Source organism: Marmota marmota, unplaced genomic scaffold (assembly GCF_001458135.2).
Source record: "Marmota marmota marmota unplaced genomic scaffold, marMar, whole genome shotgun sequence".
Taxonomy (NCBI): Eukaryota; Metazoa; Chordata; class Mammalia; order Rodentia; family Sciuridae; genus Marmota; species Marmota marmota.
In genome coordinates this window covers 19,253,920-19,266,179 of record NW_025999869.1, presented here as the reverse complement: position 1 = coordinate 19,266,179, position 12,260 = coordinate 19,253,920, and the positions used below count along the sequence as shown (strand labels likewise).

At 41.7% G+C, this 12,260-nt stretch overlaps 1 protein-coding gene across 2 annotated transcripts in view; it reads left to right on the top strand.

Moving 5' to 3' along the window:
* The window catches only part of Gria1 (glutamate ionotropic receptor AMPA type subunit 1), a 302,305-nt gene extending 301,906 nt beyond the window's left edge, over positions 1-399 (top strand). For both annotated transcript variants that reach the window (XM_015492696.2, XM_015492695.2), the window contains exon 16: positions 1-399. This exon is cut by the window's left edge and continues 2,412 nt beyond it. The gene's annotated coding sequence lies outside the window, so the exon portion shown is untranslated.
* Positions 400-12,260: the final 11,861 nt, after the last annotated feature.

The window sequence follows — 12,260 nt, the reverse complement described above, 5'->3', positions numbered from 1 at the left end:
GGGGTCCAAGATCCAGCAGAAGATGCTTTTCATCAATGGATGGGTTATGGGAAAACAAGCAAGAAAAAAAGTTAACTTGTATTATGTATTTTTACTATACTTTTCTTAAAAATAGAGCAACGGGAAAACTCTGAAAGAGACTGACATTTTTCTCAACAGGAATCCATACTTAACAGTTCTGGCTTTCATTAAATTTTGCTCTTTGGTACTTGGGCCTTTTATTTAACATCTATATTTGTTTTAACTCTCTTGGCAGATGTGTGAAAGGATTCTTGCTTGATCAAACACTAAACATTTTTTGGTTCCTATTTTTCTTTCAGATAGCCAAGTATTTTTTTTCTTTTGGTATTTGCATAAAATGAAAATATCACCGAGAATTAAATCACTGTGGATCCATTATCTACTTTCCATTTTTGTCCATTCCATTTTTGTACCATTTCTGAAGCCATGGATCTAGAGATTGCTATTTTCTTATTGCTGAGCCTCAGACTAGTCGGTTTTTAATAATGACCACTGTGCCCAACTCACAAACAGCTCTCAGGTCATTTCAGCTGGCCTAGAACATTGCAAGTTATTCATCCAAATAGAATTTTTTTTAAATGACAAAGAGTGATATTTGGCATTCAGGGACTTCAGCTCCAATCTCATCAAGAGCTGAGTTTGACTTGCAGTCCTCACGGTACTCTAGGGAAGTGGATGGTTCACAGAGATTGTCTCCCAGACATTCCAAAACTGCAGTCCAAGCATAGTTGTGATGTGTACACAAAGTCACAGCAAGAACCAAATCGAAACCAGGCTTCCCACTAGATATCCTTGATCCTTCGACCCCCATGACCCTTGTTCTTGCTTCAAAGCTTTTCTCTCCCTCAAGTAATGTGGGCTTCCTGTAAAGGATTCGGCTCTGTTGACCCTTAGATCTTGATGATAAAGAGAAGCATCAATTATTTTCTTTTCCAAGGAATTGTGCATATTATCAAGGATCGAAGGTCTCACATAAAGCAAGAAAGCTTTAATGGTAGCAACCACTGTAGCAAAAAAGGGATGGGAGAAGGAAGAAAAGCTAGAAGGCCCAGGTGACGCTCTCATTGCTCACACCCGCCTGCCGTCACCTGATCACACCTTGGGTGCCCCTGGGTGAAGAGGCACTGAACACCAGCTGACAGGCAGAGAAACATGATCTCTGATGCTTTACTATCAAATAGTTTAGATAATGGCCATAACGGCTGTAGTAACACAGGCTGACCCGTACTGAGCACAATGTTGAGCATACTTCATACTTTGTGTATTGTGGCAGTGGCTCTCAGAATAGGACCTTACAGACGAGGACTCTGAGGCACAAAGAAATCATGTAACTTGCTCTCAATTGGGGTGACAAAGCCAGAATTTGACTCATATCTGCCTGAATCCCAAACTTTTACATCCCTAACTATTCATCTCACTGTTAACCAGGTCACAATGAGTGACAACCAGGAAAATACTAGGTAAGCAGTTGTTTACCAGCCTGTTATGCCAGAGTAATCGAAAATGGGATGTGTAAAGCTTCCACCTACCATTCCTTTGGGAAAGCCTTTGGGAGAAATCACTAATCCAGACAGGATTATGAAAAAGGGGAAGGGAAAAAGAATCCCACTTTCAGCCTCTTTAAAATAGATCTAGGCTGGAGAGTAGCAAGCAGACTAGAAGGAGACTAAAAACCAGGTCCCTGATTACTCCTGGAGAAGGTTCTCAGGGGCCATCCATTGTGGGGAAAAGGGAGCTATCTTCTTCTGCGTGGCAAGTCCAGGATCAATTTTGTGAGGTACAGGATAATGCATTTGGCAGGATCCAACTAATGATCAAAGTTACACCACAGTAGAATTAGGTTATCCCTAGAGACAGGACAAGTCCTTGTCAAGGAGATGCTGCAGGTGTGACAGCTAAAATACATATCTTCTGATGTCCCTTCCATCCTAAATCCCTAGAAGTCACAAGACTTTCATGTCTCCTGTGTGCCACACAGAGGAAAGTAGGGGTTAAAGAAGTCAAGATCAGCCAATGCTTTTTCTTGAATCCTTTATATTCCCATTCTTCTGGTTATCTGGTAATACCCTGGTTAGGCACTCAAATGGGATCAGCAAAGCTCTGTAAAAGTTGGCATGGAATAACTTTCACTGAAGTTATATTTTTTAAAAGTCATCCTATCTTAAATAAAAGACAAGATAACAAATGCATTACTTGCCAAATGCTGACGTGCACTCTAAGAAAAAATTTCTATGGGGTCCATTTATATCCCACTTTACAGATAAGAAACTGGAGTTCCTGAGGGAGCTCCTGCCCCAGGTTCACACCACGGGTAGAGAAACAAAAGTGGAAAGGTCCTTCGTCCCTGGCTTGTCCTCCCTGCTCTGCCTTTCAAGCTTGGATAAGAAAACAAACTGAACTACCCCAAGTATCAATTACTCATCAAAGACATGTAACATCCTATCTGAACATAGGCAGTGTTTTTCAACCCAGACCACATAGTAGAATCTCTTATGGAAATTTTTAAGTCACCAATGTCCAGGATACATCTCCAGATTTAGTTGGTCTGAGATGAAGCATAGACATCATTATTATTATTATTACTATTACTATTATTTCAGGCTGTTGTATTTTGAACTCTCAGGTGATTGTAATGTGCAGTCAGAAGAGAAAGTACAATTGGACCTAAATTATCAAAGAAAGCATTTATTAAAACTTCTTTGAAAATTACAAAGCACTATATTAGGGATATTGATCCATAGCCAGACTAAGACCTAAACTCAGGTTTCCCAGTGTCCACTTTGTTTGGAGTGCTCTTTTCCTTCTGCTCTATGCACACTCTTTATCCTGAGACTGTCTGTGGAGCAAGGGGACTGTACTTCTTGTGAAAGCCAGGAATAAAGACTAAAAGATGGACAATATTGGACCTCTGAACAGTATCTCATGATTTTTTTGTCCTGAATCCCCAGTGAGTAAGAGCTTTGGCTACACAATATATTCCAGAGTATCCAATGTATCCAATCTCCATGGTCCTGAGCCGGGGGTGTAGATCAGTGATAGAGCATTTGCCAAGGAATTGCAAGGCCTTGAGTTTGAGTTCCAGAAAAGTGTGTTCGCACGCGCGCACGCACACACACACACACACACACACACACACACACACCATCTCCATGGTTCTAAAGGAGAAAATGTCCTTATATTCATCTGACGTAAGAAAAGGAAAAAATACAGTTCCCAACTTGAGCTCTAAGTTCTCCTTATATCCTTTAGGCATGCTTATAATACAACATTCTGCTGGGGAAAGGAGAAGCACAGGACTTTGGACATAAGATTGTCATAGAAGTATCTCCTAAGGAAAAGGAAAAAAACCAACTTTGTCAAATGAGTCAGCCTTCAACCACAGCCAGTTATTTTCCAAACTGGAAAATTACTTGGCTGTTTCCATTATAGAAACAAAATTTCACCACCTGCATTTTAAACATAGTCCACTGGAAGGCAGTGCCCATTGGCCTCATCTTCCACGGGAGCTCTGAGGCCTCCTAGTGACAGCTCCAACTCCTCCTGCTCAATACTGCTTGCCCATTCTGTAGCACTCCAAGGAATGGGAACCAGCATTTGCTCAACACCAACTGCATACTGCGTAGGTTGCTAGGGTTTCAAATGATCTCATTTACACAAACAACCCTGCAAGGTAGGGATTTACTACCCTGATAAGAGGAAATGGAGGCTCAGAACTCAAGGCCAAGTGTCCAACCAATAGCTGGCCTTGATTCTAATCCAAATTGGTCTCTCTCTACTTACTGCTTTTCCAATTCAAGGGATTTCACCATGCTAAAGGAGGCACCAGAATGATATTTCACAATATGAAGTCCATGTCCTGCATTACTACCAATCTCTGTGACCTTGGGCAAATCATTTCATTACTCTATGCCTCAGTGTCTTCATTTGTGAAATGAGGGAATGAGGAGAAATTGAATAACCTCCAAGATCCCTCTTGGTTGTAGACTTCTATCAGTGGCTCTCAACCAAGGGCAATTTTGTCCCCAGGAGACATTTGGTTATATATGGGAACATGGTGTGTTTTCAGAACTTGGGGAAAGACATCCCCTAGTGGCATTCAGTGAATCAAGACCAGGATGGTGCTAACCATCCAACAATGCACATGGCAGCCCCCCCACAACAAAGAATCATCCAGTCCATGAGATCAATATGGCCAAAGTTGAAAAACCTATCTTATATAATTACAGCATAAGAATAGCATGTTGGGAGTGTGGGTGATGGTAAGACAAGAATGAATCAGAAAGAATCAAGGATCCCACATCATTGAGTAAACTCTCAGAGAAGATGAACTATTGCAAGGAAGGAGATGAGTTTAGGGATCTAGCTGAGGTGTGAAGAGTTTGCCCTACAGCACCAACTAGAAATCCTAGAGAAGAAAAGGCTACATATTCTATCAGGCAATCAGACAGCGCCAGCAACATGGCTCAGGAGACCACAGGAGGCTCTGCCTGTAGATGCTGTTCATGCTCTACCCAGTCTCCCTGCCTGGAAAGTGACTGCAGTAAGCACCAGCTCAGAGACTTAAAGGTGAGCCCAACTCTCCCTCAGGAGCCTGGATAAGCTTCATTTTCACCCCAGAGTGAGACATATGCATCCTTCCAACAAATATAGGTAATGCACACCCATGTCCATAGGTAGATGTCCAGAAGAATAAAAACAAATGAGTGATCGTCCTGTTTCTCAGAGAGTTAGTCTGCAGTCAGGAAGGAAAAACAAGACAGATAAACACTGTAAAATAGGACACAAGTTCAAAGGTGGTTAGTACGTGATGGGAAAAAAGCAAAGTGCCCAGGCCATCTTCCACATACCCGGCGTCATCATGTGTCCATGTGACAATCTAGAACCCTCTCTCCTGATCAGTTTTCAGCTCCTCCTGCTTCCATACCATTCCTCAAACATGCCAAGCCTAGTCTTACCCCATGCCTTTGTACCTGCTCTTTTCCCAGTTTGAAATCTTTTTCAGCCAGATCTTTTGGAAGCTGGCTGCTCATCATTCATCTCCTAACTAAAATGCCATCTACCTAGAATGGCATTTCTTCTCCACCCCATCTAGTCTAGCTCTGAAGTCATTCACTCTCCAATTACTCATCAGGATCTAATAATATCTTGTTTACTTGCGTATTATATCTCTCCCCCCATCTAAAATACTTATTCACAAGACCAATGACCTTGCCTGCCTCCGCCTAATGCCTGGCCCATAATAAATCCTTAATCAATATTTGTTGAATGACTTGATGAATGAGATAGGTAGAGCTGAAAGGCGAGCGGCGTCCTCAGGAGTCGGAGATCATTTCTGCCTAGGGAAATGGGAGGAGGAGGCAACAGAATTTGTGTGTGTTGTATTTGAGTTTTACAGGTATTTTTTTGAGGTGGAAAAGAAGGCTTTCAAAACAAGGGGGAACAGAACAAGCGAAGACCAGAAGGCAGAAATGAGTAGGGCTTCTTTGGAGAAGGACAAGTATCCAGTGTAGCCGGCACCACATGGGCCAACAAGATCCAAGAAGGAAAGCCTGGGCTGGCCATGGAGAATGGACACTGGATCCACCATGAGATAGGAAAGGTTGAGGTTTTTGAGCTAAGGAAAAAAATCGATTCACATATCAGGTATTGATTCCAACAGAAACTAACATACCTGGAGTATCTTTCATGTGCTAGGCACTATGCGAAGTGCTCTCACCCCTCCTCTCAGGTATTCATGGCAATAACTCCATGAGGCAGGACTGCTATCTAATTTTACACATGAGCAACTGAAGCTCAGAGGCCAAAGCAGAGCTTCAGCCACCTAGATTTCATATAAGTCCTGCAATACTCATAACAGACTACAGCCATCTGCCCACAGGACAGTTTCCAGTGAAAAGTCCCGAAAGATCACTACCAGAAGTGGGAGAAGACCCGCCACCTGTTGATGGCACTTGCTTTAATATTCAAAAATGTCATCAAAGAAGGAGCCAGTGGTACCACCAAAGGCATTGGGATGAGAATTCTGAGCCCAGTCTGTGTTCAATAAAAGTGAACTATGACAGATTCATAAATCAAACCATGGGCACACGATGAAGGGCTACTTCACTGCAAAGCACTTGGCATCCTTGGAATAATAGAACGTTCTCCTCAATTCCTGAAGGACTGTGGGCTTTGGGGCTCATGGGGGATGTTGACTATAATATCTTATAGGGACCACATGGCAGGTGCTCCTTGAATGTAGGTGAAGGACTATTGCCAAGTTAAGCTGCTATTTCCAAAAAGAAAGCAATACACAAAATCAATCCATAAATCCCAAGCTACAGGAACTATGTGGCAGAATAATTCATAGATAGAAGCATGACCACTGACATTGGCTAAGCATATGCATTGGGCCAAGCATTTTACTTACATTGGTTTCATGATCACAGTATTTTTCAGAAGAGACAGTAGCATTTCCACTGGGTGCATGTTTTATATAAATGAATAAGACTCAGAAAAGTTCGTAAGAGTTGGAAAGGACCTTATAAATCATCTAATCATTACTTTATCCAACTATATCTTACAAATAAGTGGACTTGAGAATAAATGACTTGCTGTGGTCACATAAGTTTCTGGTTAAACCATGACTAACTGGAAGGTAGCTCTCCTGTCTCAAAATCCAGGGTACTTGGCATAACACAAACAGATCTTCTTACAGTTAGAACAATACTAAAACTAAACGGGTAGCCTGTTTGCTTCTTTCCCTATGGAGTTAGTTAAGTGTATTTGGATAAATTGCAGCATGATCTGGGAAAAGTGTGTTATAGAGAGACAGCTGGAAATAGTAACTAACATGAGACTAGACTTAAATAGAGTAGGCAAATGTCTAAACTGGGGAACTTCAGAATCATGCTCAAATTTTCTCCCAACCAAAAAAAAAAGTCCTTAATATTTACTATATCCCCCAAATTCCTTATCCAAGACAAAGCCTTTTATTTCACAAAGCTTCATGAATTTCTTTGTAAAAGTCATTAGCAGGAAAAAATATCTGGCAAAGTCAAACTGGATCGACATACCTGCTCCAAGTGCTTTCATGATAAACATTCTTCATGAGGTAGAAGAGAGACACTTGAAGGGTATAGTTGGTGTGCAGGAAGGTCAGCAAAGAATTCAGGATGAAAAATGAGAGGATGTCAAACAAAAATGTCACCACTTTACCATTTACACAGAAAGCCTTGTTTTAACGTACACATCTAAAATATAGTCATAGAAAACAGTTATTCAACAGAGACGCCTAAAGTTGAATGTGCATGAGGTTTAAAGAAGAAGATTAAGAAGTTACCCAAACAATTCTAGAAGAAAAATTATCTTAATGAAACAGCTTAATTGCATAGATATTCTATCTTGCCTTAAATCCTAATCAGAAAAAATAAATCATTTCAATATTTCTTTTTAAAAAAAAATGTGTTGTGAACTTGATCTCTTGTGTTCACACACTAACGCATCTAGGGAGGAATAAAAAAGTATTAAGTTGATTAAGTAATCAACTTAATGAAGTGATTAGAAACAGTTAAATAATGATATAAAAACTAATTTCCCAGGCATTGGAAAAACCATGGTGGTGGTGAGAAAGGAGACATTACTGATAGTAGATATCTGTGGATTTGGCAACCTGGCCTTCCTTTCTTTGGGGAACTGCTCCTAATCATCATATGATCCTGTTTATACTACCAGTCTTTCTTTCTTTCCTTTTTTTTTTTTTTTGTACTAGAAATTGATCCCAGGAGCACTTAACCATTGAGCCACATCCCCAGCCCTTTCTATTTTTTTGTTGTTGTTGTTGTTATTGTTATTGTTGTTTGTTTTGTTTTGAGACAGGGTCTCACTAAGTTGCTTAGGGCCCCGTTAAGATGCTGAAGCTGGCATTGAACTTGCAACTCTCGTGCCTCAGCTTCCCAACCTGCTGGTATCACAAGCATGTGCCACCGCCCCTGGCTACACTGCCAGTCTTAATACCCTGCCTGCCCATACTCCTGGCCTAGGCAATTTTAGTCCCTTTATTTCCCTGGCCATAATGACTGGCATCCTAATATTATATGACCCCAAATTTTTTTTAAATCTGGAGGAAGGGTGAGAAGGTGACATTACTTTTTAATCTAAGCAAAAAATATCCAAGGTTGCCTTCTGAATCACATGGAGAAAGCATTTCTACAGCAAGAAGAACAAAGACCATGCCCTACACTAAAATGCATGATACAGAGTCCTGTTATCATCTGAGTCTCTGGGCCCAGATGTCTAAGAGGCCAGTCTTTAGTTAAACTTCTAGTGACATGAGCTAATCAACTGCCTCTCTAGCCTAAGCTACTTTTTTGTTGGATTTCCAACTCTAATAACCAAAGAAGTTCTAATTCATCAATCAGTGAACTATAAATAATATTAACCACATAATTAAGAAAATGAAATTCAGTGTTTGGGCTTAACCAACTGTTTCTAATGACTAGCAACTGGTTTCAAACGAATCTGTCCCAATTCAAACTGTTCCTGTCCAAATCCATTTGTGTATATGGAGGGACTCATGTCACCATTCAGCCTCTGTTTTCTCCTGTGTAGTTGGAAAAAAAACAATGCTTTCCTTCTAACCTCTGGGCGCTGTGAGTTAACTCATAAATAATGAAAGCTCTCTGGAAAAGATTTGGTGGTAAGGAAGCAATAAATAAGTCTTCTAAGAGATTCTTTTCTGTCCATAAAATTTTGTTTTCTTCATCCGTTGGAATAAAGTATATTAGCAAAGGGTCTCTTCCTTCTCTCTCTCTCTCTCTCTCTCTCTCTCTCTCTCTCTCTCCCTCCCTCCCTCCCTCCCTCCCTCCCTTTGAATCATTTCANCCCTCTTTTCTTCTCTCTCTCTCTCTCTCTCTCCCTCCCTCCCTCCCTCCCTCCCTTTGAATCATTTCAGGGAGAGAAGGGAAGTTTTATTGTCCATGTTTATTTCTGTTCTGCAGCAGAAACTGGACACCTGCAGTTGGCCATCGACTTGGCATTATCTGTGTGGCTTTGGATGAAAAGAAACACACTAAATGCACAGACAGACTCCATGAGGACTTCAGGGAGGTTGCATAGATAAACAATAACATAAAAAGAGAGACAAATTGCACTATGACACAGGCCAGCAAGTCCCAGCTGTAGTTAAGTCCCTGAAAACATATACCTTGTTGGCTCACACATAAAATTGTACTCACTGTATTTGATGCTTTTCCTTAGAGTGACAGATGCTCTCAAATAAGTGTATTTCATGATGCCACAGAATTCTGTAGCCACTGGCCTTTTCAAAACTATTGTCTGTCTTGATTCTTAGTAATGTCCTGAATGGCAGATAAAATAGAGAGGACTAGTCCCATTTAATAAAATAAAATCTGAGACGTAGGAAGATCAAGAGACAAGCCCCAAATCTTCTAAGCAAAAGCGAGTGAGGTAGGACTGGAACATGAGCATCCTAACTTATAGTCTCTGCCCCAGGACAAATGAAGGCCTAAAGGTTGCTGGCGACATGGTAGACAATCCTTAAGGGGAATCAAACCATGCAACAGCTAGCTTAAAAGTTGGCCCTTATTTTAAAAAAAACACAGTGAAAAGGGAAAAGAATCAATATTGTTTGCAGGTAGAGACAAACTAAAAAAGAGATCTGACAGCACAGAAGTTTTTGTTGCCATCATTAGAAATCTAAGAAGGAAAAGAAAATTCTTTTCACCAGAATGTCCTAAGGAGAACCCTCCAGATGCTTGAAATGAATGTCTTCTAGGGAGTTAACCAAGAGCCTTTTGTACTTCTGTGGAAAGTACAAATATTTTGCTGCCATTGCACCTAATTTCATGTATTCTTCCCTCTAAATAACAGTGGAAAATACATAAAGAATATCAGAAGAGTGTCCCATGGGGCACCAAGAAGTCTCAATCAAGTACACAGGACTGTCTGTAAGCCAGGTTCTGCGTCTGGTGGCATTACATATGCTCTCTCCTCGAGCCCATAACAATGGTCCAAAAGGTAGGCATCACAGCTGCATTTTCCCTTATGATACTCAGAGATGTTAACTTGCCCCATGACACACAACTGCCTGTTGCTGAGGCCAGGTTTGGATTTCAGCGTTGTCTGGCTCCAGACTTCCCTTTATCCTAGCCGGCAGAATGATAAATGCTGAATCTTCATTAAGAGCCCAGAGTAGTGATCCATTTCTCAAAGATAGGAATTTTCAATGGAAATCAGTTATTTATCATCCTCCTGTTTCTTGCATATCTACCAAAGAAAGGGTAGTGGCAGGGCCAATTGGCAAGTGGCCTCGTTCTAACCTCAAAATAGCACGAGGGCACCATAAGCCCATTTTATAGATGAAGAAAGAGACTCAGAGGGACTTCATGGGTGGGCCTAGGTCAAGTACAGTCCCAGAAATCTTCCCACTCCACTATCTCATCAAGCCGAGCACATACGCAGTACTCAATAAATTAATGAATTAACAGTGAATACCTCAATTCAAGGATTGTATCTCAGCTTTCACTACACCGACCTCCATCTTCCTCGCCACAGGAAATCGAGGCTAATTAAATGGTCAAATGTATAGAAACTCTTTCTCCCACAGCCTCTGAGACAAGTGTCAGCAACTCCACTTCCTTTCCATTTTTCTACTTGCCCAACCAGAGCTCAGTCCTCCCACCAGTAGGTGAGATTTCATTGGTTCTTTTCTCATGGGTCCTACCACTTGCTCCTTTCCCAGTGACTGACTGAATCTCACTCTCCCCACCCCCTGCTTCTCTGGCATTGGCATAATGAGCCATCTCTGCACGGCTCTCTCCTAGTCCAGCCCAGTGGGACCGACAGTGACAAGAAGTGTATTCGGGATTCAAGTTGGAAGAGGGCAAGGCCACATTCACCACCCTGACCCCACAGACATGACTCCCTGCTGCTCTAATCTTATTGTGAAGATGAAGCCATGTGGGCACCAGAGTGAGAAGGGTGAATAGAGATCCCTGGGGTTCAGGACTCATGGGGTTGTCATTTTCTACCTGTTGAGATAATCAGGTGCGATTTCACAGAACCCTGGACTCTCCCCGTTAAGTCAGCCTAAGGACTGAGCAGGATGGATGGGTGCTATAGGACACATGCCTGTGGCCTGCATTCTCCCAGGAACATGTAGATTCACCACTTCCTCCAGGTAGCCGGGTCCACATTTAGCCTGCTCTGACTTTTTAAATGCAGTATAAAAATTAGGGACATGTTCCCAGCCATTGGTTCTTGATTTACCCTCCAAAGTATACCCCCCTCTTCCCAGAAATCTGAAGGTACTTTTCATCTCCTCCGTTGCCCTCAAGATGAACATCTCTATGGGCTTCAATAATTCACTGTGTGACATGGTTTCCTGGTTCCCCAAGGTCACGTCAAGAATTAACTAAATCTCTGGGCATCTGTCTGTCTGTGTATTCATGACAATGTGTACAAACTGCAGCGCTGCTACACTAGTTCTAAGATATCACTATAGCTACTGCTATTTACATACTTTTGATTCCTTCTGTATTCCAGTGATGCCCCCGCTGTCACCATACCCTGAAAAATATAGTCTCCAAATACTCCAATATCACCAAACTTCCTCATTTTCAAAATGAGGAGAGCAGCTCACATTTAATGAGCACAGTTTTAAGCATCTTGTCTTACTGGGTCATTTAATCCTCACAAGAATCCAGTGCCATAAAGAGATTGTGATTATCTTCATATGATAAATGAGGAAACTGAGACCAAAAGAAAATGAGAAACTCACCCAAGGTACAAAATTATAAAGGGAAGAGTCAAACTTGGGCTCTAAATTTGTGCGACCCCAGAGCCTGACCATCTAACTATGATGCTAGACAGATGGTTTCAGAAGTTATCCTGTGTCAGAGGCCCTGGTCTGTCCTGTTCTGCTCATTTATTAGCAGCTAAAGACGTTGAGGAAAGAGTTTCTGTCCTCGCATGGGAAGCAGGCCAGGAAGTAGTGTACGGATCATGGCTGTCGAGCACCTCTGTCTTGTCACCCTCAATGTCTAGAGCTCAAACAGGACACAGAATGCTGAGGGAGTCTCAAATCTGCTCTTGGGCTGGATGTTTTATTGAGGGAGTGGGAACTGGTGGACAGCAAAGTTATGAAGATCTGACTCGACTCTGCTTAGTCACAACTCCTCCCAGGCCACTGATGAAGTCAATCCTGGGAAGAAGGGGCCACAAAAACATCTCAGAAACGA